This window comes from Taudactylus pleione, unplaced genomic scaffold (genome assembly GCF_031769625.1).
Source record: "Taudactylus pleione unplaced genomic scaffold, aTauple2 ptg000065l, whole genome shotgun sequence".
Taxonomy (NCBI): domain Eukaryota; kingdom Metazoa; phylum Chordata; class Amphibia; order Anura; family Myobatrachidae; genus Taudactylus; species Taudactylus pleione.
This window is the reverse complement of record NW_028284467.1, coordinates 545,146-567,465: the sequence shown is the minus strand read 5'-3', so window position 1 is coordinate 567,465 and position 22,320 is coordinate 545,146. Positions and strand designations below refer to the sequence as shown.

General features: G+C 43.5%; 1 protein-coding gene across 1 annotated transcript in view; it reads right to left on the bottom strand.

The window, feature by feature from the left end:
• Positions 1 to 22,320, bottom strand: part of LOC148534601 (neurexophilin-1-like) — a 266,275-nt gene that overhangs the window by 206,027 nt on the left and 37,928 nt on the right. The window lies entirely within an intron of this gene.

Genomic DNA, 22,320 nt, shown 5'->3' with positions numbered 1-22,320 from the left:
TTTATTATAAAACATTGTCTTAAATTAATTCAGTCGGTAGCATAGAACGTTGCAATTCAGTTCTCGTTATAAAACTTCCCCCCGCCCAGTGCCAGATTAAGGTCCACATGGGCCTGGGGCTGAAATTTACAAAGGGCCTAAACCCCCATACTGTCTAAAGAAACACTGCACACACACAACAACTACAACTACAACTACAAGGTGAGCTGGCGAAGGTGGAACCAAATACAACAGATGCAACACACTTTTGCCCTGTGCTGGCTCATTTTAACCCCTCCCTACCACCACATACACACAGTACACACTACACGCACACACAGTACATATACAGTTCACACCACTCATACAGTACAAGTAATTTAAAAATGTTTAGGCAATGTCAAGGATCCAAACTACAAAGAAATTGTCAGGGAAATGCTTAATAGTTACCGAAACCTTGGCTACAATAAGAGTTTAAAGGTACATTTTTTAAATTCCCATATCGAGCATTTCCTGAATAATCTCGGAGACTACAGTAAAGAACAGGGTGAACGGTTCCACCCAGACATTAAAGATGTAGAAAGAAGATACCAGGGTTGTTGGGACGTCAGCATGATGGCTGACTACTGTTGGATGATACACAGAGACGATACAGAAAAAGCTTAAAGCGAAAAGCGACAAAACGAAGTTTGAAGACAAATAAAAACAAGATAACGATTTTTTTCAATAATTATGGTTTTGTTTCTATTATTGTTTGATTTTATTGTTATTTCATTATGTAATTAAGACAAAAACACAGTGATATCATCTACACCACAGGTTCTCAAACCCGTTCATCAGGACCCAAAACAGTGCATGTTTTCCAGGTCTCCTTACTTAATCACAAGTGAAATAATTAGCTCCACCAGTGGAACTTTTAAAATGTCTCAGTGAGTAATGAATACACCTGTGCAGCTGCTCGATGACCTGGAAAACATGAACTGTGTGGGGTCCTGAGGACCAAGTTTGAGAACCTCTGATCTATGTACACATCTTCGTATTTCACAATAAATATGTCAATTAATTAAACTTCTTGTTTTTTCTTAAAAATTTATGTAACCCCCTTATAGGTAAATGTGATGTGGTAATTTTTTTTTAATATACTATTTCTTGATGTACACAGGAGTATAATTAAGAATATAAAAGTATTATTTTAAAAGCTTTCAATACCATAAATTTCACAGACCTGTGTAATTCATGTGTCATGTGGAAATTATGAAATTCATCAAGTTCCGAAGAAGTATTATTTTGGGAACTTGACAGAGATACTGAACGCCACCCTGAGATGGAGTGCAACATCCTATACAGCAAAGGAGTTTACCTGAATCTGCTCCCTCCAGACTTCCCGAGCTCTCCTCCTGTGAGCTGGGGCCAGGAGAGGGCACAACAGCGGCAGTGGGGGACCTGCATGGGGCTGCAGGTCTGATCGGGGAGAGGGCGCACATTCTCCGGCAGTGGCACTGACACTGGCGGGCTCGAGGGATGGGGAGGTTTTCAGGTATGCGGTCAGATAGGCAGGGAGGCAAAGTCTCTGGCAGCAGCTTTAAGGAGGATGGGGGGGGAATGGCTTGGGCTGGAGTCTGGACACAGAATGGACTCCAGACACCAACATGCGCAGCTTGAGGACACGCAGTGAAAACTGAAGACAGACTGACAAAGCAGGAGATAAGTCTCTCACATCCAAAACACTGACTTCGTAGCAACAGTAGTTTTTCGGAAGTGATAGTCTAGGGCAGAAGACATGATGAATGCCTCTCAAACTTTATTTGAACTTGCAGCAGTTTCAATTGATAATGATGTTTTGATGAATAGGCCTCTAAGTGCTGTAAGCCTGTTGTTTGTATCTCTTTGAGGGGTCTATTCATTATGTTAATTAACGTGGTCCGAACAGACCACGATAAATAACATGCTGACACACCGCAAGCGCCGTAGCATTTCGTCATTGTTCTGGGGCGGAGACAGCTAATCCAAAAATCATCTGTCTCTGCAAGCAGTGAGACAAGTGCGCATGCGTGACCTACAGGTCATGAATACACACAAGAGCCCCGAAATCCGGCGGAAGGAGCCGGACAGGGGCAGAGGGATCCGAAAGGATCCCTTTTCGTGGCAGGGAACTCCTTCTCCTAGGGAAGGAGCTGGTAGCTTAGGCTGAATAGACCTCTCAACTACTATCTACTCCAATCTATGCTCCCCCCCTTTATAATAAAACTGCACTTTTTATAGGTCGTCTTGTGTCCATTACACACTTTAAAATACCTCAAACACAAGATAACAAACGCACTATAATATTGAAATTCCCATTTCAGGTTTAACGGTGGTATATAGTACCCCAGATTTTGTCTAAACAATTGAAATCACAAAGAAGCTTAATATTTTAGTGTTAATTACAGGTCTTTTTACAAATAATGTATGTGTCAATAGCAAAGATTTTTTTCGTGACAATAGAAAATCAGTTATTAGTGAAATGTTCTCAGTTGCCTGGCGATAGTGACTGGCAACAGTAATGCTTCACCTGCCACTGCATCAAAGGGAGAAATGCGGTCAAACCCCAAAATATGCGGGTTTGACCTCATTTCTCATATGCACCAAGCCCTGGAGTGCGATACATTCTGGGGCTTTGTTGCGGTGAGTAATGCCATCTTCCTGATGGCATTACCCTATAGAAGCCTCTGGGCTTCTCTCGGGAGAGTGCTGTTAGAGGGATCCAATTTGATCCCTCCCAGCACCCCTTGCAGCGCATGCATCTTTCTGCGCATGCGCAGGAGGATGCCAGAGGGGCTTCTGGGTCATAGAGCAGGAAGTCCCTCCATTGCAAAGGGCCGCTCTTACCAAGAGAGTGGTCCTTTGCAGGGTTTGTCATGCATACCGGTGTTGCTAACACCAGCATGCATGCGAAGAGCAACAGGATGCATCACATCCCGAATGCGATGCTTCATGCATCCCACCCATTTACCCTGCTGTATCCAGTATTCCAGACTTCCAAACCCTGCTACCCTACAGAGAGTCAATGGCTGGTGAGCTCTCTGCATCCCTGCTCCATTCCAGGCTCCACTCCATCAAGACTGTGTATTACAACAGTGAGTATGGCTGTGCAAACTATATCCAACAATAAACCACAGAGCCTGGTTAAGTTGATGTAGGGAGGGAAAGAGATTGTGTTGATGGACGGAGGGAAAGAGATGGTATTGATGGGAGAAGAGTGTTGATGGAAGAAGAAAGATGGTGTTGATAGAAGAAGGGAGATAGTGTTAATGTAATAAGGAATATGGTGCTGGTAGAGGAAGAGTAAAGAATGGTGTTGTTGGAGGGAGGGAAAGATATGATGATGGAAGGAGGGAGATTGGTGTTGATGGTGGAAGCAAGGATATGAGTGTTATTGGAAAGAGGAAGATGGTGTTGGATAATGGAGATGAGAGTTGATGGAAGAAGGAAGATGGGTGTTGACGGAAGGAGGCAGATGGTGTTAGTGGAAGAAGAGACATGGTGTTAATGTAAGAAATGAGATTATGTTGGTGGAGGAAGTGAGATGGTGCTGATAAAAGGAAAAAAAAAAGTGTTGGTGCGGGAAAGAGAGATAGGTACCATGATAGGGCAAAAGACAGGGCAGAATTCTAAAGGTAGAGGAACAATATAGAAGGTATGTGAGTGTCAGCTCTAATATCAACCTGTTAACCTCTGTCTAATTTATTTATGCACTACAACTAAGTGAAGTGCTGGAGGAGTAAATATTAATGATTCTGTTTTGAGATATGTTTTAGAAGCCATTCTTTGAATATCGGTGTTTGTACTGCACTTCTGTCATCTACACTACTGAACCGGTTACAAAACCCTGAGGAAGGGAAAGAGAGGACTTACAGTCAGGTGCATAAATATTGGGACATTGACAGAATTCTCATATTTTGGCCTCTATTCACCACCACAATGGCTTTGAAATGAAACAAACAAGATCTGCTTTAACTGCAGACTTTCAAGATTTAATTTGAGGGTAATTACATCCAAATCAGGTGAACGGTGTAGGAATTACAACGGTTTCTATATGTGCCTCCCACTTTTTAAGGGGCCAAAAGTAATGGGACAAACTAAACAATCTGAAGTTATGCCAAACTAGGATGCACTGAGCTGGATTAAAAACCTTAGGAATATATATGCTCAGCAATGTACTATAATTAGTGGACACAGGACCAGTGGCAGCAAAGGAGTCGGTGAGCAAAAAAAAAACATTGCCTCGCAGGAAGGGGGCGTATACTCGCGGGAAGGCAGTGTCTCCTTCAATGTGGGGGCATGGCCATCCCCCGCACCCCCCTGGTGAAGCCTCTGCACAGGAAGGACTTTATTATATGATGAATAGTTGGGTTTTCCTGCATCATTACTTTTTGCACAAACTAACTGCATACTAATTACTTATTTGTTTTCCAAGTCATGTATCATGCAAGATATTCTATGGCTGTGTGACAATTAGTTCCCATGCATGCTGCAAACCTGCATAGTAATAGATACAGACATGTAGCCAGGGTCAGTTTCTTCAGAACACACTGCTTAATGTAATTTAGGTATCCCCTGGTCCCACCATTTCATCTCACGGCAGAGGTCATTACTCTCATGATGAGAGTCTCATCGGAGAGGTGGAACTGACACGTCACTGTCTCCTCTCCAAATGCTCAACATCATGTTATGCACAGCCTTGTATGGAGTATCTGAGCATATGCAGTGCAGCCATGCTTCAGATAGATTTCTTCTGTTCAGTTTTAAATACTTTGGGGTCTATTTACTAAGCCTTGGATAGAGATAAAGTGAACGGAGATAAAGTATATAAATATCCGGAAGTAGCCTGAAATATTAAACATGGATGGAAACTTGTTGCCCTTGTTATACTGTCACGTCAATGTGTAAGATTACACAAAATAAACTGCGACTCCTAGAAATGGTCTGAATTTTATTTATGGAAGATTCTCACAGTATTTCTTGTCTTGTCATGTACAGTATGCTGGATGCAGTTCCCACTATAAGTTTTTACCGTACTCCATCCAAACTCTTTAGCAGAATACTATTTTCTTTTTAACCCACTGTGTATGGATCTATTGTTACCAAGGGGATGCGGTCAAAATGGCAACGGCCTGGAAGCCATGTGATGCTGGAATCTAGACAGACGGCTTCCCGTACGAAGGTAAACCGGGCACTGTTAGCGCTTAGCTGCGGGGGAGCAGGGTTAGGTTTAGGCACCACTGGGAAGACTTAGGGTTAGGCACCAACCCGGGAGGGTTAGGTTTAGGGTGCGAAGAGGGGGGGGGTTAGGTTTAGGCACCGCCGGGGGAGGTTAGAGTTAGGCACCACTGGGGGGAGGTTAGGGTTAGGCACCACTAAGGGAGGGTTAGGGGGGGAGAGGGGAGGGTTAGGGTACTTACCAGCCGCAGTCGGGATCTTCAGTGTTCGGGCTTGCGGCTTCGTATTTAGTCAGACGACTTCCCGGCCGTCTGCATTCCATACTCAACCCGTCACCAAGCACCACACCTTATCTAAGCCATGAAAATACTTTTGTTTTGCATATGTTTAGTTTTAAATCTGGTTTTGCCTTTTAAATGATTACCACTTTAAAACATCGGGCACACTCGCCAGAAACTCGCCGATGCTTGAAAGTCGCAGGCTATTATATTTCCCCATAGATGGGACACGCATAAGGGCACAGAATAAAAGGAATGACTAGGGCAGTGCATAGATGAATATAAATATCAGTATCATTGGGATGAAAGTGACAGTGCATAAGCTAATTTTCTATCTATAAAAGGACTATGCAGAGTTGATCTCAAGTCAGCCGCAACTGCACTCATATTGCATACACACAACTAAATGTGTATATGGGCCTTTATGCTTAGTTTCAGGCATCTTTGCGATTGCACTACCTCTATGGTCACTTGATTTCAATCTCATCATCATTATCAGACTGATAGGTGGACTACTACATGTGTATGAAAACAGACATATTTTTGTGTGCACACAACTCTCAGAGTCTGCAGCTGAAACAACACACTCTTGACCCACCCTCATTACACTTAGCCTACGTGCAAATGCCCCCTTACCAACCCAGTTATGCCATTTTAGCAGCAAGTAGCGAAGCAACTGAGTTGCGTACTTCTCAGCATTGCTCATAGAAGTGTGTACTCATCTCCAGAGCATGTACAGTACAGACAAATGCAAAAATGATTTGCATTCATCACGGCATTAGCCCAAAAGTGTTATGTTTGGTGTTTTCAGATCCTAGTCAGGACCCGTGGGTGAGACCCATGTGGTAAATGCCTGGTGCCTTCACAGAGGTTAGTGACACCTGGAAGGCTCCCAGTCTGTCCCTGGAACCAAGTGAGTGAAACTCAACCCCTTACCCTGAATATAGGTATAAGGGTCCAGAACCAGCGTTTAAGAACTCAGGGAACAGAGCAGTGAGTAATACAGTTAATTAGTAGTCTGCCTCGACTCTTCTCACAGATGCTGCAAATCTATTAACAGAGCTTGGTCACTGGAGCCTAAACTCTCAAAGAGGAATCTAGATCCAGTACCCAGTCCTCAGCAACCAGAGTGAATGCTTAAGCAGAGACTCAGCAAGAACCCCAACACTCCGAAGAGAGTACCCTCAGGGCAACAGCGACCAACGATAGAGGTACTGATGGTATGGTGAGTAGAGAGTTAAAAAGTAGGTCAGAAGCTGAGTATATACAATGTAATTGCAGAGCAGAAAGGTAATCTGAAGTACAGTGAAAGTCCATTTGAATCAGCAGGAGAGTTAGTTGCTAGTAGTCAGGATCACTGAAGGCTGAAGACCTGGCACTTACAGCACTAGAAAAAATACCAGTGCAAAGTGCCCGCGCATTCGCGCCGACCGGCCGCCGCTGCTACTCTATCGGAGCTAAGCCCCACCCCCCGCAATCACGGACCCCCCTCGACCCCCCCCTCCCTTAATTACACTTACCTGCATGATCCGGGCCTCCAGTGATGTCCTCCATGCCTCTGGTCAGGTGATATCCCATACTGCACTGGGACCCAATCACCTGATGATCGGGCCGCAGTGCAGCATGGCAGACCAGCTGACTGGAGGGAGTACATCACCCGGAGCCCTGATCACCGGTCCCTGGAGTCAGGTAAGTGAATATGTTTTTTGTACAATTTTTTTTTTTTGGCAGTGAATCAGCTTGCAGTCTGTTTAGACACACAGCTGATTACTGGGGCCGACTCCCGGCTCTGCTCTCCCCATTAGAGCAGAGTAGGAGTCCGGTAACAGGGGGAGACCCTCCAGGTGGCGTTATTATCACAGGGCTTTCCCCGGTATTTTTTTCACAATTTATTTTTTAGTAACTACCAGACAGATCACATTTCCCATTCCAATTATGGGAAATGCGATCTGATTACTAAAAATAAGTGATACTTAGGGGTTGGAGTAGAATTTAACGAATTCTACTCCAATTGCTCTGTAATAACTATAGGTGATACTAAAATAATGTGAAAAGGGTGTGAAAACATCCTTTTTCACTTTATTTTAGTCAAAATAATGTTAATAAATAGAGCCCTAAGGGCCTGATTCAGAACCGGACGCTATTAGCACTCGCTCGTTCAGAAAAAGGGGGTGGCTATTCAAATGAACCGTTCGCTCCTTGCAGTCTGTTGCCGCCTCCATGTCTGAACGAGCGAACAAAACATGCGGACGTTTATTTGTAAAAGACACCCCCTGGCCGCTCGCATCATACGTCATGTCCGCTATTTATTAGATTAATCGAGTACATCGAACAGCGTATGAACTGCTCGCTATTCTTGTGGTTGGTTTTTCCTACCACTATATTGCAAGCAGTTCTGACTATAAAACAACCAAGTGACGTGGTCAATGATGCTGCTGTATTAATTATGCACACCTATAAAATGCCCGCTTTGACCTTTAAGCACGCCTGCGTTCTGATCTCCACTCCCCGTTTTCAAGCACCTTCCCCTGTTACCACCCACATACGCCTCATTCTGTCACTCAAAATAGCAGGCATTCGCTATATAGCGAACAAACGATTTTCGGCCGCACTGACTGGTTCGCGCATGCGTATTAAAAACCGTATGCATGCGCAGATGGGCGAACATCGCTCGGAACGAGCGTACTGCCGCTTACGAGCGGCTCTGAATCAGGCCCTAAGTCCCAGTTTGTGAGAAAAAGATGGAAACAGCTATAGTGATGACTTTTTCAGTTGTTAACAAAGTAATTATATGGATATTTTCTGAATTGTATCTATATATTAGATGCTTTTAATTGTGATTCCTGACAATGTCAGCCTTAAATTATATCATTTAACCAAAATAAAGAAATGTAAGGTCCCTATGTTATGTGTGGGTAGACCAGGTGGTGTGGAACTTTATAAAACAGCACATACAGTAAATGACCTCTTATGAACCACCATGGAGTACTCCTACCTCTGTAGCTTATACAATTGTCAGTTCACTACTGACCAACAACATAACAACTCCCGGTATCCCTATGTGGTGCAACATTCCAATCCTGTAGGTACATCTTTTTTTGAGATTAATAATATTTACAGACTTACACGGATATATACAATCAGTGGCATCACTCACCTTGATGACACCCGGTGCGGACTCCGGAGAGGATAGTATTGCACGTGGCTTTGTGGCGTGGCCTAGCAGGTGGGGGTGTGGACCCAAACCCCCATTTTAGTCACTCTGGGGGTCCTGGAGATGCAGACTGCCCCCGGGGACCAGTCTGTGTGCAGTGCCGGCTCCCTCACTGTGTCAGGAGCCAAGTGTGGCACGTAATGCTACAGTGGAACACCCAGCTCCTGTTACTGAGGAGTCGGCACTTTGGTGTCACCCTCCTTGTGACGCCTCTGCATACAATGTCAGCTAGCTCTAACAATGGTTTTATTGTTTGCTTCTTCCATGACCTTATTCTCACCAGCTATGTGTCGGGAAATCCTAGTTATAAAATATACCTAGCAAGTTCTCGGCAGCAGTTACAAATTCTCTAAATAGGATTCTTAACCCTTGAAACTGCAGAATTATGTCTGGAGATCTAGTGACTGGAGCCACTGATACCTAGATAGTGGATTTTCTTTATTTTATTTCTTTTACACAATTACAAGTCAATTTATAAAAGTATGTACATGTACCTATGGAATGCTGCAGAGTGTGCACTATCTCAGTAATTATGAAATAGCTATGTGCATGCCCAGAAAATGGACACACGCATATGCACTTATACTGGCTTACATCATTTTGGCACTTACGCATGACTGCACCCAGGGCCATTGTGTGGGGGGGGGCCAGGCCCCGGTACTGGGGAGGGGCAGGCATGGTCACACCCCTCTACAGAAAAAAATGCTCTGTGCAGCGCTGTGGAGCTCTGAAAATAGGGGCACCAAATCCAAGGAAGGGGAGGGGACGATCAGTGGCAGCAGGCACATCATGCAGGGGGAGAGAGGATAATAGCAGCAGCCCCTCTATCTAGTCCAGCACACTCAACCCTGTGTCACTGGACATTATCAGAGGTCCAGCAATGCAGCTACCGCTCATCTCCCTGACACACACCTCCAACAGTCCACCCTCTTCCTCTGGGGACCCCTCAGTGCTGCACTCACTGACTTATGCTGCTCCGGGTGTCTCCTGCTCAATCCTCCTCCCAGTACCTCAGCTCTGTCACAGACACACAGCGCTGCCGCTTAGAGGTGCGAGAAGCTGGATGCTGCTGTAGCTGCCTAGGCTCTGCTCTGGAGTTAAGTAGGGATGGCCATCGACCATCATTCATAATCATCAATGGTTTATGGCTGATTTCCAATGCTTTTGCTATCGATCGGGGAGAACCAGATGGTTTCCTTCCATCGATGTCTAGTCTGCCTCTAGTCTGAATGGCATAACCTGGGTCGCGATGACCAGGGTCAAACCTATGGGCTTCTATTGGGAAAGTGCTGATAGTGGGATCTTTCCCAGCACCCCCCTCAACATGCTCAGAAGGACGCCAGAGGGGCTTCTGGGCCATAGACCCGGAAGTCCCTCCATCACAAAGGGCCGCCCGCTCTTACCGAGAGAGCGGTCTTTTGCGGTGTTCGTCATCCATACCAGCGTTACCAGCGCCGGCATGAATGCGAAGAGCGGCAAGATGCATCACATCCCGAATGCGAAGCGTCATGCATCCCGCACATACACTTTTCTAAGTTCATAATTTACAGCAGCTAAGTCGCTTTAGCATTGATTGCAATAAAAATGTATCTTCTTACCTAATGAATAGTGCATGCTTTTATAGTATGCTAAAATGTATCCTATAAAGTCTGCAACATTCATCCTGCCCTGTCCAATAGTGTTTTATCTATTTGTGATTTCTCCTCTAACATACTCATGGCAAAACATTTAGCCCAGATAGCCAGCAAGACTGATCGTGTTTGGCTTCAGATCTGGAAATCAGTATATTTATATATAATATTTATTTAGTTCCATAAATCTGATCATTCATAACATTACCATAAATTTTTATGAACAATTTGTCTATTCTTGAATTAATTACTAAACTTTGAAGCTTCACATCCCAATTCGTTTGATCCAGAAAGAATATCTGCTCACTTTTTTCTCAACTCTTGTGGTTTCATGACAATATTGCACTCTAGTGGTCTACTAAGGGGTGGCCATAATACAGTATATGAACTGAGCTTACTGCAGTCAACATATAGCATCCCTCTTTGTACACTTGCAGTTCAAGCATTTTTTGCATTCTAAAAACATTCATATTAATATGATTGTTCAGTAAAATTCTTTCATTAATATATTTACTGTTGCTGTTCTGCTTATTGGGGACACACAGTGACAAGAACATCAAACACCTATACACATTTGTAAACAGCTTCTGCAATGGAAAGTGTTATAGTAGTGCTTGCACAAGTTGTCTTAGGGGTATTTCAATGTTTGAAAGAGCAATTCTCCAAATTATGACACTTTTTAAAAAATGTTTCCTTAAAGCAATATTTAAAAACAGAAATGAGAAAAGACTGTGATCAAGGAACGAAGACAAACATCAGGCTGGATTTCAGTGTGTAAACATAGGCTCCTATGTGTCCCTGGAGGTCCCTACACAGTATAGCTATAGGCTCCTATGTGTCCCTGGAGGCCCCTATACAGTATACTGTAGCTATAGGCTCCTATGTGTCCCTGGAGGCCCCTATACAGTATACTGTAGCTATAGGCTCCTATGTGTCCCTGGAGGCCCCTATACAGTATAGCTATAGGCTCCTATGTGTCCCTGGAGGCCCCTATGCAGTATAGCTATAGGCTCCTATGTGTCCCTGGAGGCCCCTATGCAGTACAACTATAGGCTCCTATGTGTCCCTGGAGGCCCCTATGCAGTATAGCTATAGGCTCCTATGTGTCCCTGGAGGCCCCTATACAGTATAGCTATAGGCTCCTATGTGTTCCTGGAGGCCCCTATGCAGTATAGCTATAGGCTCCCATGTGTCCGTGGAGGCCCCTATGCAGTATAGCTATAGGCTCCTATGTGTCCCTGGAGGCCCCTATATAGTACAGCTATAGGCTCCTATGTGTCCCTGGAGGCCCTATACAGTATAGCTATAGGCTCCTATGTGTCCCTGGAGGCCCCTATATAGTATAGCTACCTGACAGTACGTATGTTCTCAAAATTCAGGCTCCCAATTCACCCCCATTAACCTGATTAGAGCCAACTGGCCTGATCCAGAGGTGCACGCTAATACAGCCAATGTAGCTGCAGCTAATAGGATTCGTACAGAGACGCCCACCAGCTGCAGCGCTAATCTGCCAGTGTGCGTATTAAGACGCACCATCGGGCGCATCAGTCACAATGTAGGTTGCATCATTGCGTATTGCATATGGTAGCGCAGATTATCTGTCTGAACGTGACCACTTGGGTCAGTACAACTGCGGCAAACTGCTGACCGTGACATGCCAACGTCTGGCTAGCCACCCTCCTGCTACCACACAGAAACGCCCACTGACATTGCCTCTCTGTGTCCACATTTGTTTTGCAGCTTTCAGTAGTAATCATCATGAGCAAGACACCTGCAAAGACTGAAAACATCGGCCTCTTGCATGCGCACCGCTGAATTAGGCCCAATATGCCCTTAGGACTGTTTTAGCTTATTTGGGACCTAAAAGGAAGTATGAGTTGGATTTTATAGCCTGGATGAACATTCAGGTCATATAGTACTTCATCATAAAATGATGGGAGCCTTACAGATGCATATGTTTGGACTCGGAGATTGAAGTTTTAGGTGTATGCAGATCACTAAGCACTGATCTAATGAATGACTCATAGTAGGACAACTGCGCTAACTAGTGACAGTGTAGAAATCTTCAGTAGTAAGATCATTATATCTCCATATTTATCATCAGGTCATTCATAGCATCTCTATGACTGTATCATGCTCTATGTGTCTCTGCTGTATATAAATAGCTAGTCCAGCTTATAATACAGACAAAGTTACTTTATTAAACAGTGTAATTTTTCTGAAACATGAAATTCAATAGTTTGCTACTCACGTCCATCACAATATTTTGCTGACAACTGTACTGTAGCTTCATTTCATGTTTTTATTTGGGATGAATGTTTTAAACATTTGAATAAAACTTCCCAGGCTGCTTTGCTCCTGAACAAGTGTATATGTATGTTATGTCCTATGTACTACACAAAGGACAAGATAAAGAACATCACCCTCACCAGCACCATCTCACCATAGACATGGCCACAAATACAATTACTTACACTAAACTTCAAAATACTCAGCATGTACACTACAGAAGCTGAGAATTGCACCCGGCTTATATAACACGGGAAGTGGCACTGTGCAGCTCACTACTGAAATAGACATTTTGAGAGGATTAACTACTGGCAGGGGCGTATATGTGCAGGTACTAAATACCCAGGACCTGGCTTGTTTAAAAAGGTCCAGCATGGGTCTGTGCCAGCTATGCAGAGGGACGAGTGCCCCCTTTCTAGAAGTGCAATGCCACTGCGAGTGTAATAGTTTTTATTTGTTTTCTTTTATCAGGCGGGCTCGGCTACGTACCCATGATTTGGCCATGCCTTCCCTGTCCCCTGGGCCCAACATTGCTCTCTACACCCCTGAAAACTGGAATTAGTGTCAAAAGCTATTATGGGTGCACAAGATTTGAGACTTACTTTATAGGGGTATATTTATTAATGCATAACAGCATAGCAATACAGAATATGATTAGATAACAATTTATCAATGTTTATCCCGCTGAAGAGGTCCTGAGGAAGCCCATCTCTGATTTCTCCTTTCTGCATTAGCACAACGCTGATGCCAAATGCTAGTCCCGTGTTGGTCTATACTGCACAGGGAGAGGTGCTTCAGCTGCAGCCTGTCTGGATGAGGAAGGGAAGACTCTTTGCTGAAAAAATCCAGCAGTCTGTTAAATTGCTATAACTCCATCCTGAGATGTTATGTTTTGAACACTAGTGACAAAAAGTTGACCTTTTCACTGGTAAATAAATTAGCACAGTTCCCCGTCCCCATAGAGATCTAGTAGTAAGATGTGTTAAATGTGTTAGCACACATTTGGCACTTGAAGAGAGGGAAATTTATCAAAGCTTGGAGAGAAATAAAGTATCAACCAATCAGCTACTGTAATTTTTAAAACAAAGCCTGTAAAATGACAGTTAGAAGCTAATTGGTTGGTATTTTAGCTCTCTCTACTTTACCTCTCTCCAAGCTTTGGTAAGTCTCCCCCGTAGGGCTTAATTTACTATGCAGTGCTTCTGAATGCTGACACATCTTTAGTGGTTTTGGCCGCTGGATTTAAAGGGGCAATTATATTCAATACAAAAAACATCTGGCATTGTATTGAATATAATTGCCCCTTTAAATCAAGGGGGAAAAACCTCTGACTATGTGGCAGTTTTGAAAATAACCATATAGTGAATTTAGCAAATGGATTCAGAGACCATAAACATTTGAAATGTTAGTAGATTAAAATAAGTGCACTGTAATAGACTCTGCTGTCTGTGCTTTATCCCAGGGAATGAGTCAGGCTGTTGTCGCTGGCGTATACAGCAGAATTATACAAGGACTCATTTGATTTCACTCAATACACAAAGTCTCAGTGGATACTGGATAATATCATTACTTACCTACTGTCTAATTATAACCTCACACACATTATGTATCTGCGCTTAAAGGTTTTACTGAAAGATTTAATGGCAACAATAATAATTTTGCAAATAGCAGTACAACAAAAGGTTGCTTGTTAGAATAGGGTCTCCAATGACCCACAAACGGGCACTAGATAGTTTTGCACTTGGCTGTCACAGCTTGTGAGCACAGCAGTCTTTTTCCACTAATCACTAATCACCCACTAGAGTCCGTGGATTATTTCGTTTAAAGCAGAAAGGGGTTAAGGAAATCCTGCAGCTTTTGATGAGATCAGGAAACCTGCTTACAGCCAGCGTGTGCGGATGTTAACACATTTGATTCACATGGTCATTTTAAGAACCCAATTGCATCTAAAGTCAGCTTGTTAAGATCGGCTTTGTGACTTCTCATCCTCCTGCCCTCCAGAGTAAGCATCAGATGGGCAGGAACAGCTTTAACTTGGATTACAAATAGCCTTAAAGCACTACAGGGAGATCCCATACCCAAGCTGTTTAGCAGTTTAACAGGCCAGAATCTGAACACTACAAAGGGATTTCCGTATGAATCTGTAAATAATATAAAGGTGCACCTCACATTACACCTATTTTGACACATAGGGTCTCATTCCTCATTGTACGCTATGCTGATATTTACGCAGTCGGGCAATGTTTTTATTACAGCGCAGGCATGCCGGTGCCTCTGTGATGTCGCTCGCAGAGAGGATTTGGAGGCGGAGTGATTGACAGCTATGGACCGTTTGTGGATGGCAACAGAGGGGTGACTTCGTCTTTGTATGTAGTTTCACTGGTGCTGGCAGCATCTTAGTTCCATGGTCCATTCTGAGCAGCCATAGGGTTACTCATAAAGCCGATGATCGCTGATCTGCGATCAATCCTGCAACTTTTTGCGCAGATGTGCGGATTTGAAAAGCCACAGGTGGTCGTCTCAGTACATCTCTCGGCAGCTGCCACATTTGCATATTTGCTTAAAGTCGCAACGAAATTAGCGTACAGATCTGAATCAGGTCTATAATTCATACACGATGTAGTATTTCAATGAAGTATCATATGCTGTATATAAGACAGCATGTCTATGTCTAGACAGTGTTATAATAAATACTCATTTGTATTTCCTATGTAAGATACATTTAAATACAGATGCAAATACAAAATCCAACTGCCAGTTAAGTAGAAACACCCGTTGTGTTCCCCATCAAGAAATCCAATAGGAATTTGCTCTCCTGCTGTGAAACTGATTACAAATATCAAATAAATAATGCTAATAGATCGCAGCACTAATAATAGTAATTGTATCAGAGGGAAGGAACAAGGCGCATACAGTCAATCAGAAGCGGCTGCTGAATGCGTGTTTTGTACCAGGAGTCGAGCCCCCGCAAGTGTTATGCATCCCGACAGGAGCATTGTTGTAGTCTGCATGAGACGCATCTGTGTGAGTACGATTACAATGCTTGCACGGCACTTCAACCTTCTCTTCACCTATGTTTAAGGGGATAGGTGTGTAAGAATTGTTTGTGCACATGGGAAAACCAAAAAATGCATCATAGACGTTACATTTGAAATAAAGATAGAGACCGCTTATGTTCATGAGTTATTTAATACATGAGTAAAGGTCAAATGAGAAGCACTCTGGCAGGAATCGGACATATACTATAGATGGGCAAGCAGGCAAAACTTAAATAAACTCTTCATGACTTCATACCAACTGATATCAAACCACATGTGTTACTGGCATTTTTACACTATTTGGGAGAATGACATTTGTGTTGTGGTGCGACACACAGTTTTCTGGATGCTGTCTGTTCCATGGTTTGTGTTCAACAAGAGTCAAATTCATTGATGTCAATATTGCCGCCTCTCAAAAAAAAGTCCAAAGGTGCTAAATTAGTTGCACAGATCTTCAAGGCACATGGCTTCATGTAGAGTTGGGCGGAACTTATATCTAAATAGTTTGCAGAGCTGGCTGTGTCGCAAGATGGGTGAAGCTCTGCAAGGGGAGTATGGTTTAGTACTGTATATGAACTTGGTTTACTCCAGGAGATAATAGTAATATATGCACCTGGTTTACTCCAGGAGAGAACAGTTGTATATGCACCTAGTTTACTCCAGGAGAGAACAGTAGTATATGCACCTGGTTTACTCCAGGAGAGAACAGTAGTTTATGCACCTGGTTTACTCCAGGAGAGAACAGTAGTATATGCAACTGGTTTACTCCAGGAGAGAACAGTAGTATATGCAACTGGTTTACTCCAGGAGAGAACAGTAGTATATGCACCTGGTTTACTCCATGAGAGAACAGTAGTACATGCACCTGGTTTACTCGAGGAGAGAACAGTAGTATATGCAACTGGTTTACTCCAGGAGAGAACAGTAGTATATGCACCTGGTTTACACCAGAAGAGAACAGTACTATGAGCCTCATTCAGAGATGGGTGCAATGTCGATGTTGAACACAGTGGATCTTTTTATGCAACTGCGCAACGATGTTAACAGTGTATGCAGCAGCGATGCTAACAGTGTACAACTCTGAATCAGGCCTGTAGTGTGCAGAGGTAGCATAGTGATGTTTCACAATAAAGTGTAGCTTAAAGAGGGGTCAGTAATGTAGTGTAGGCATAGAGTGGTGAGTAATGTAGTGTAGGGCATAGAGTGGTCAGTAATGTAGGGCAGGGTATAGAGTGGTCAGTAATGTAGTGTAGTGCATAGAGTGGTGAGTAATGTAGTGTAGGGCATAGAGTGGTTAGTAATGTATTGTAGGGCATAGAGTGGTGAGTAATGTAGTGAAGGGCATAGAGTGGTCAGTAATGTATTGTAGGGCATAGAGTGGTCAGTAATGTATTGTAGGGCATAGAGTGGTGAGTAATGTAGTTTAGGGCATAGAGTGGTGAGTAATGTAGTGTAGGTCATAGAGTGGTGAGTAATTAAGTGTAGGTCATAGAGTGGTGAGTAATGTATTGTAGGGCATAGAGTGGTGAGTAATGTAGTGCAGGGCATAGAGTGGTTAGTAATGAAGTGTAGGTCATAGAGTGGTGAGTAATGTAGTGTAGGGCATAGAGTGGTGAGTAATGTAGTGTAGGGCATAGAGTGGTCAATAACGTAGTGTAGGGCAGAGAGTGGTCAGTAATGTAGTGTAGGTCATAGAGTGGTGAGTAATGTATTGTAGAGCATAGAGTGGTGAGTAATGTAGTGTAGGGCATAGAGTGGTGAGTAATGTAGTGTAGGGCATAGAGTGGTGAGTAATGTAGTGTAGGGCACATAGTGGTCATTAATGTAGTGTAGTGCATAGAGTGGTCAGTAATGCAGTGTAGGGCATAGAGTGGTCAGTAATGTATTGTAGAGCATATAGTGGTCATTAATGTATTGTAGAGCATAGAGTGGTTAGTAATGTAGTGTAGGGCAAAGAGTGGTGAGTAATGTAGTGTAGAGCATAGAGTGGTTAGTAATGTAGTGCAGGACATAGAGTGGTCAGTAATGTAGTGCAGGGCATAGAGTGGTCAGTAATGTAGTGTAGGGCATAGAGTGGTCAGTAATGTAGTGTAGAGCATAGAGAGAACAGTAATGTAGTGTAGGGCCTAGAGGGGTTAGTAATGTAGTGTAAGGCCTAGAGTGGTCAATAATGTAGTGTAGGGCCTAGAGTGGTGAGTAATGTAGTGTAGAGCATAGAGTGGTCAGTAATGTAGTGTAGAGCATAGAGTGGTCAGTAATGTAGTATAGGGCATAGAGGGGTCAGTAATGTAGTATAGGGCATAGAGGGGTCAGTAATGTAGTGTAGGGCATAGAGTGGTGAGTAATGTAGTGTAGGGCATTGAGTGGTCAGTAATGTAGTGTAGGGCATAAAGTGGTCAATAATGTAGTGTAGGGCATAGAGGGGTCAGTTATGTAGTGTAGGGCATATAGTGGTCAGTAATGTAGCGTAGGGCATAAAGTGGTCAATAATGTAGTGTAGGGCATAGAGGGGTCAATAATGTAGTGTAGGGCATAGAGTGGTGAGTAATGTAGTGTAGGGTATAGAAGGGTCAGTAATGTAGGGCAGGGTATAGAGGGGTCAGTAATATAGTGTAGGGCATAGAGTGGTGAGTAATGTAGTGTAGGGCATTGAGTGGTCAGTAATGTAGTGTAGGGCATAAAGTGGTCAATAATGTAGTGTAGGGCATAGAGGGGTCAGTTATGTAGTGTAGGGCATATAGTGGTCAGTAATGTAGGGTAGGGCATAGAGTGGTCAGTAATGTAGTGTAGAGCATATAGTGGTTAGTAATGTAGTGTAGAGCATAGAGTGGTCAGTAATGCAGTGTAGGGCATAGAGGGGTCAGTAATGTAGTGTAGGGCATAGAGTGGTCAATAATGTAGTGTAGGGCATAGAGTGGTGAGTAATGTAGTGTAGGGCATAGAGTGGTCAATAATGTAGTGTAGGGCATAGAGTGGTCAGTAATGTAGTGTAGGGCATAGAGTGGTCAGTAATGTAGTGTAGAGCATAGAGTGGTGAGTAATGTAGTGTAGGTCATAGAGTGGTGAGTAATGTAGTGTAGGGCATAGAGTGGTGAGTAATGTAGTGTAGGTCATAGAGTGATCAATAATGTAGTGTAGGGCATAGAGTGGTCAGTAATGTAGTGTAGGGCATAGAGTGGTCAGTAATGTAGTGTAGAGCATAGAGTGGTGAGTAATGTAATATAGGTCATAGAGTGGTGAGTAATGTAGTGTAGGGCATAGAGTGGTGAGTAATGTAGTGTAGGTCATAGAGTGGTGAGTAATGTAGTGTAGGGCATAGAGTGGTGAGTAATGTAGTGTAGGGCATAGAGTGGTCAATAATGTAGTGTAGGGCATAGAGTGGTCAGTAATGTAGTGTAGGGCATAAAGTGGTCAATAATGTAGGGTAGGGCATAGAGTGGTCAATAATGTAGTGTAGGGCATAGAGTGGTGAGTAATGTATTGTAGGGCATAGACTGGTCAATAGTGTAGTGTAGGGCATAGAGGGGTCAGTAATGTAGTGTAGGGCATAGAGTGGTGAGTAATGTAGTGTAGTGCATAGAGTGGTCAGTAATGTAGTGTAGGGCATAAAGTGGTCAATAATGTAGTGTAGGGCCTAGAGTGGTGAGTAATGTATTGTAGGGCTTAGAGTGGTCAGTAATGTAGCGTAGGGCATAGAGTGGTCAGTAATGTAGTGTAGGGCATATAGTGGTCAATAATGTAGGGTAGGTTACAGAGAGTTCAGTTATATAGGGTATAGAGGGGTCTGCGATGTAATCTATAGTATAAAGTGGGCAGTAAAAATACTAATCCCAAGTACTTAGGTCCTGATTCATTATGGGTCACAACTGCAAAAGTGTACGCAGGTCGGCTGTGTGAGTTAGCAATACGATCACACCGCAATCAACTACGCAGATACAAAGCCTTCGCAGACCGAGGGACAGGATGTCAGTGTTTGGGGGTGGTGACTGGGGGGTGGTCAGAGAAACGCAGGCGTGCCTGTCCGTTTGAATGTCGTTGCATGGGTGTGCACGAATTAGCCACTGTGACGGCATACGCAGCTTGTGTACTCACTGCGTGCGACAAGGTTAGCAAATTCTGAATAAGGTCAGACCTGTTGTAATTGTGCGTGAGGGTCTGATGTTAATCGATGTTCCTGATATATATACGTAGGATTGCAAGGTATTACAGATGTGCGATAGCGGTAGTGGGTGTCTGTATGCTCTCTGTGCAATGGCTTTGAGATTGCATTCATTAGTATATTTTCTCAGAAGACCTGCGTCCGTTATCGCAACCACAATCGCAACATGGTTTACTCCAGGAGATGTGAATGCACAGTGTTAGAAGTACATGCCAAATTACACAATTCATACACAATCTAGTCCATTTAACTCTGGACAGTGTTATTAATAAATAATACAATAAAGTCACATTTACCATGTAAAAGGCATTTAAAGCCAAACACACATATAATATAAAATTAAAGTCCAAAAGAGGCCAGGCAATCTCCGTCTCCTCTCCCCCCCCCCCCCCCCAAGGCGCTGACACGCCTCTGTTTCTTTAAAACAGAGGCTATCGCTGCCCCCTTCCTGTCCCCAGATGTCTGCTGCCACTCTGCGTCTGATCATGAAGGACCCATTCTGCACATGTGCACAATGGGTCCTGCACACGCACAGATTCCCAACTATTGAGAATCTGCGTTCAACAACGCATGAGGCCCATTGTTTGGAAATATCATTGTAGTATTGCAAATAGATTGCAGTAGCCTTACTAATAGTAATTGTGATAATGGAGTTATTTTGACTCCTTCATCCAACCAGAAGTGGGCGCCTATTGTCATCATCATGTTTGTATTTTGCACTAGGGGCCGGTCACCAGCAAGTGACCCCTCTCCTGCATGGGCTGCATTACGTGAACATACCCTACTGTACATTGCATATGCTTACATGACCCCTCCAACCTTAATCCAGCCTCTCTAAGTGGTGTGATAGAAGCACTGGAGAAGTCTGGGATGGCATGTATGTGTGTCCCAGATTCCTATTATATGTGTTTTAAAAACCCCAGAAAAAGTCTGTTATGCCAAACAGACCAGAAGTGTCGGCTTTTGGTAAAAGCCGGATAATGGGTCCTAGGGGTGTGGATGTGAGAAGAGAAGGGAGGGCTCCATCCACAGGCCATTCCAGGTGTTGGGCCTTTCAGTCTGAGAGCAAACTGATTAGTAGTTGTACCTGGTAGTGGCTCAGATAAGCTGTGTTAGGCTTTGATTCAGTGTCTCACATGCCCTGGGAAGAACAGACACTGAGGTTTGTTCAGAGACACTGTGATATTTTGAAAGTGCTGTGTTTGTGTTTGTGGTAAGGCAGTAGGCCCTGCCTCTTGTAGAGAGGGAATAACCTGTCTAGTTAGTGCCCAGACGGGCTAGGATTTATTTTTATGTTTTGTTTATTTTGTGATTTATATTGCACAATAAAAACTGGTTCTGACCAGCTTGCACGAAAACCCTGGACTGGTGTGCTGTTTCCTGGCTGCTGTGTGTAAGGAGGTGTCCATCTACCCCAGGAGGTGTCCATCTACCCGGAGTCTACTGCGCATGTGTAGAACGCCGGTAAATTGTCCGTGGTGGCCATTTTCTGGCGTTCTGTGCATGCACAGTAAACTCTGGGCACTAGAGTGTGCCCAGAGTCTACTACACATGCACAGAACACTGTAAAAATGGCCGCCACGGCCATTTTCCAGTATTCTGAGCAGCGCTGACACCCGCCGCGGGACTACGGACTGGTAGGTTTGAAATAATATGGGTGCAGGGTGTGCGGTGCGGGGCACACACTGCACCCATTAGAGATACGCCACTGAGAGGTAAGTATACTAATTATATAAGTGGAGGGTGTGCGGTGTAGGGGTCCATATGCACCGCACACCCTGAACCCATTACAGATACGCCAATGTTATTATTATTATTCTAATACAGAAGTGTTCAGCATATTTATACTTACTGAATCACAGATGTTATAGCACAATATTCTATACAATATAGCTGTTTTGATATTACACAGTTTAAATCACATCAGTATGATAGGAAGCACTATGGTGCTCTGTGCCATTAGGGGACCCTACACCTTCCACTGTTTCTTAGATTGTAGCTTCTTACTTGCCTTCATTCTCAACCTCTCATTAGGAAAGTGCCCCCCCTCACATGCAGACCTACCCTCACCCAAATGATTAGATCACTCCCTCAGACAAGATCAGCACACCTCTTCTGACATACTTTGTGCTGCTGAAAACATTCCGAATACCTGATTGGGTAATAACCTGGGGACACCTCAAACATGCTGGGATGAATATTAACTACACGTTACAGTAACCCTTCACGAATGTACAATTTAAAAAAAAAATCTACTTTCAATGATGTAATCAGGGAATGTTTTGGCTTTTTAATCAGTGAGGATAAGACATATATGAATGTACTTCTCTAAATGCAGGCATATAAAAGCTGGATATTCCAAGTGAGTTATCTTTTCTTGTGATGCTTAGTTTCAGTTTAAATTGATTACACATTAGGCAGAATGTATTTGAACAGCCAAGTGAACTAAAATACATTCATCTAAAGTAGTTAAATCTTCTTACAGCATTTAATGTAGGGCAAATGACAAGGGCTGCAAGGTCATAAAAATAAA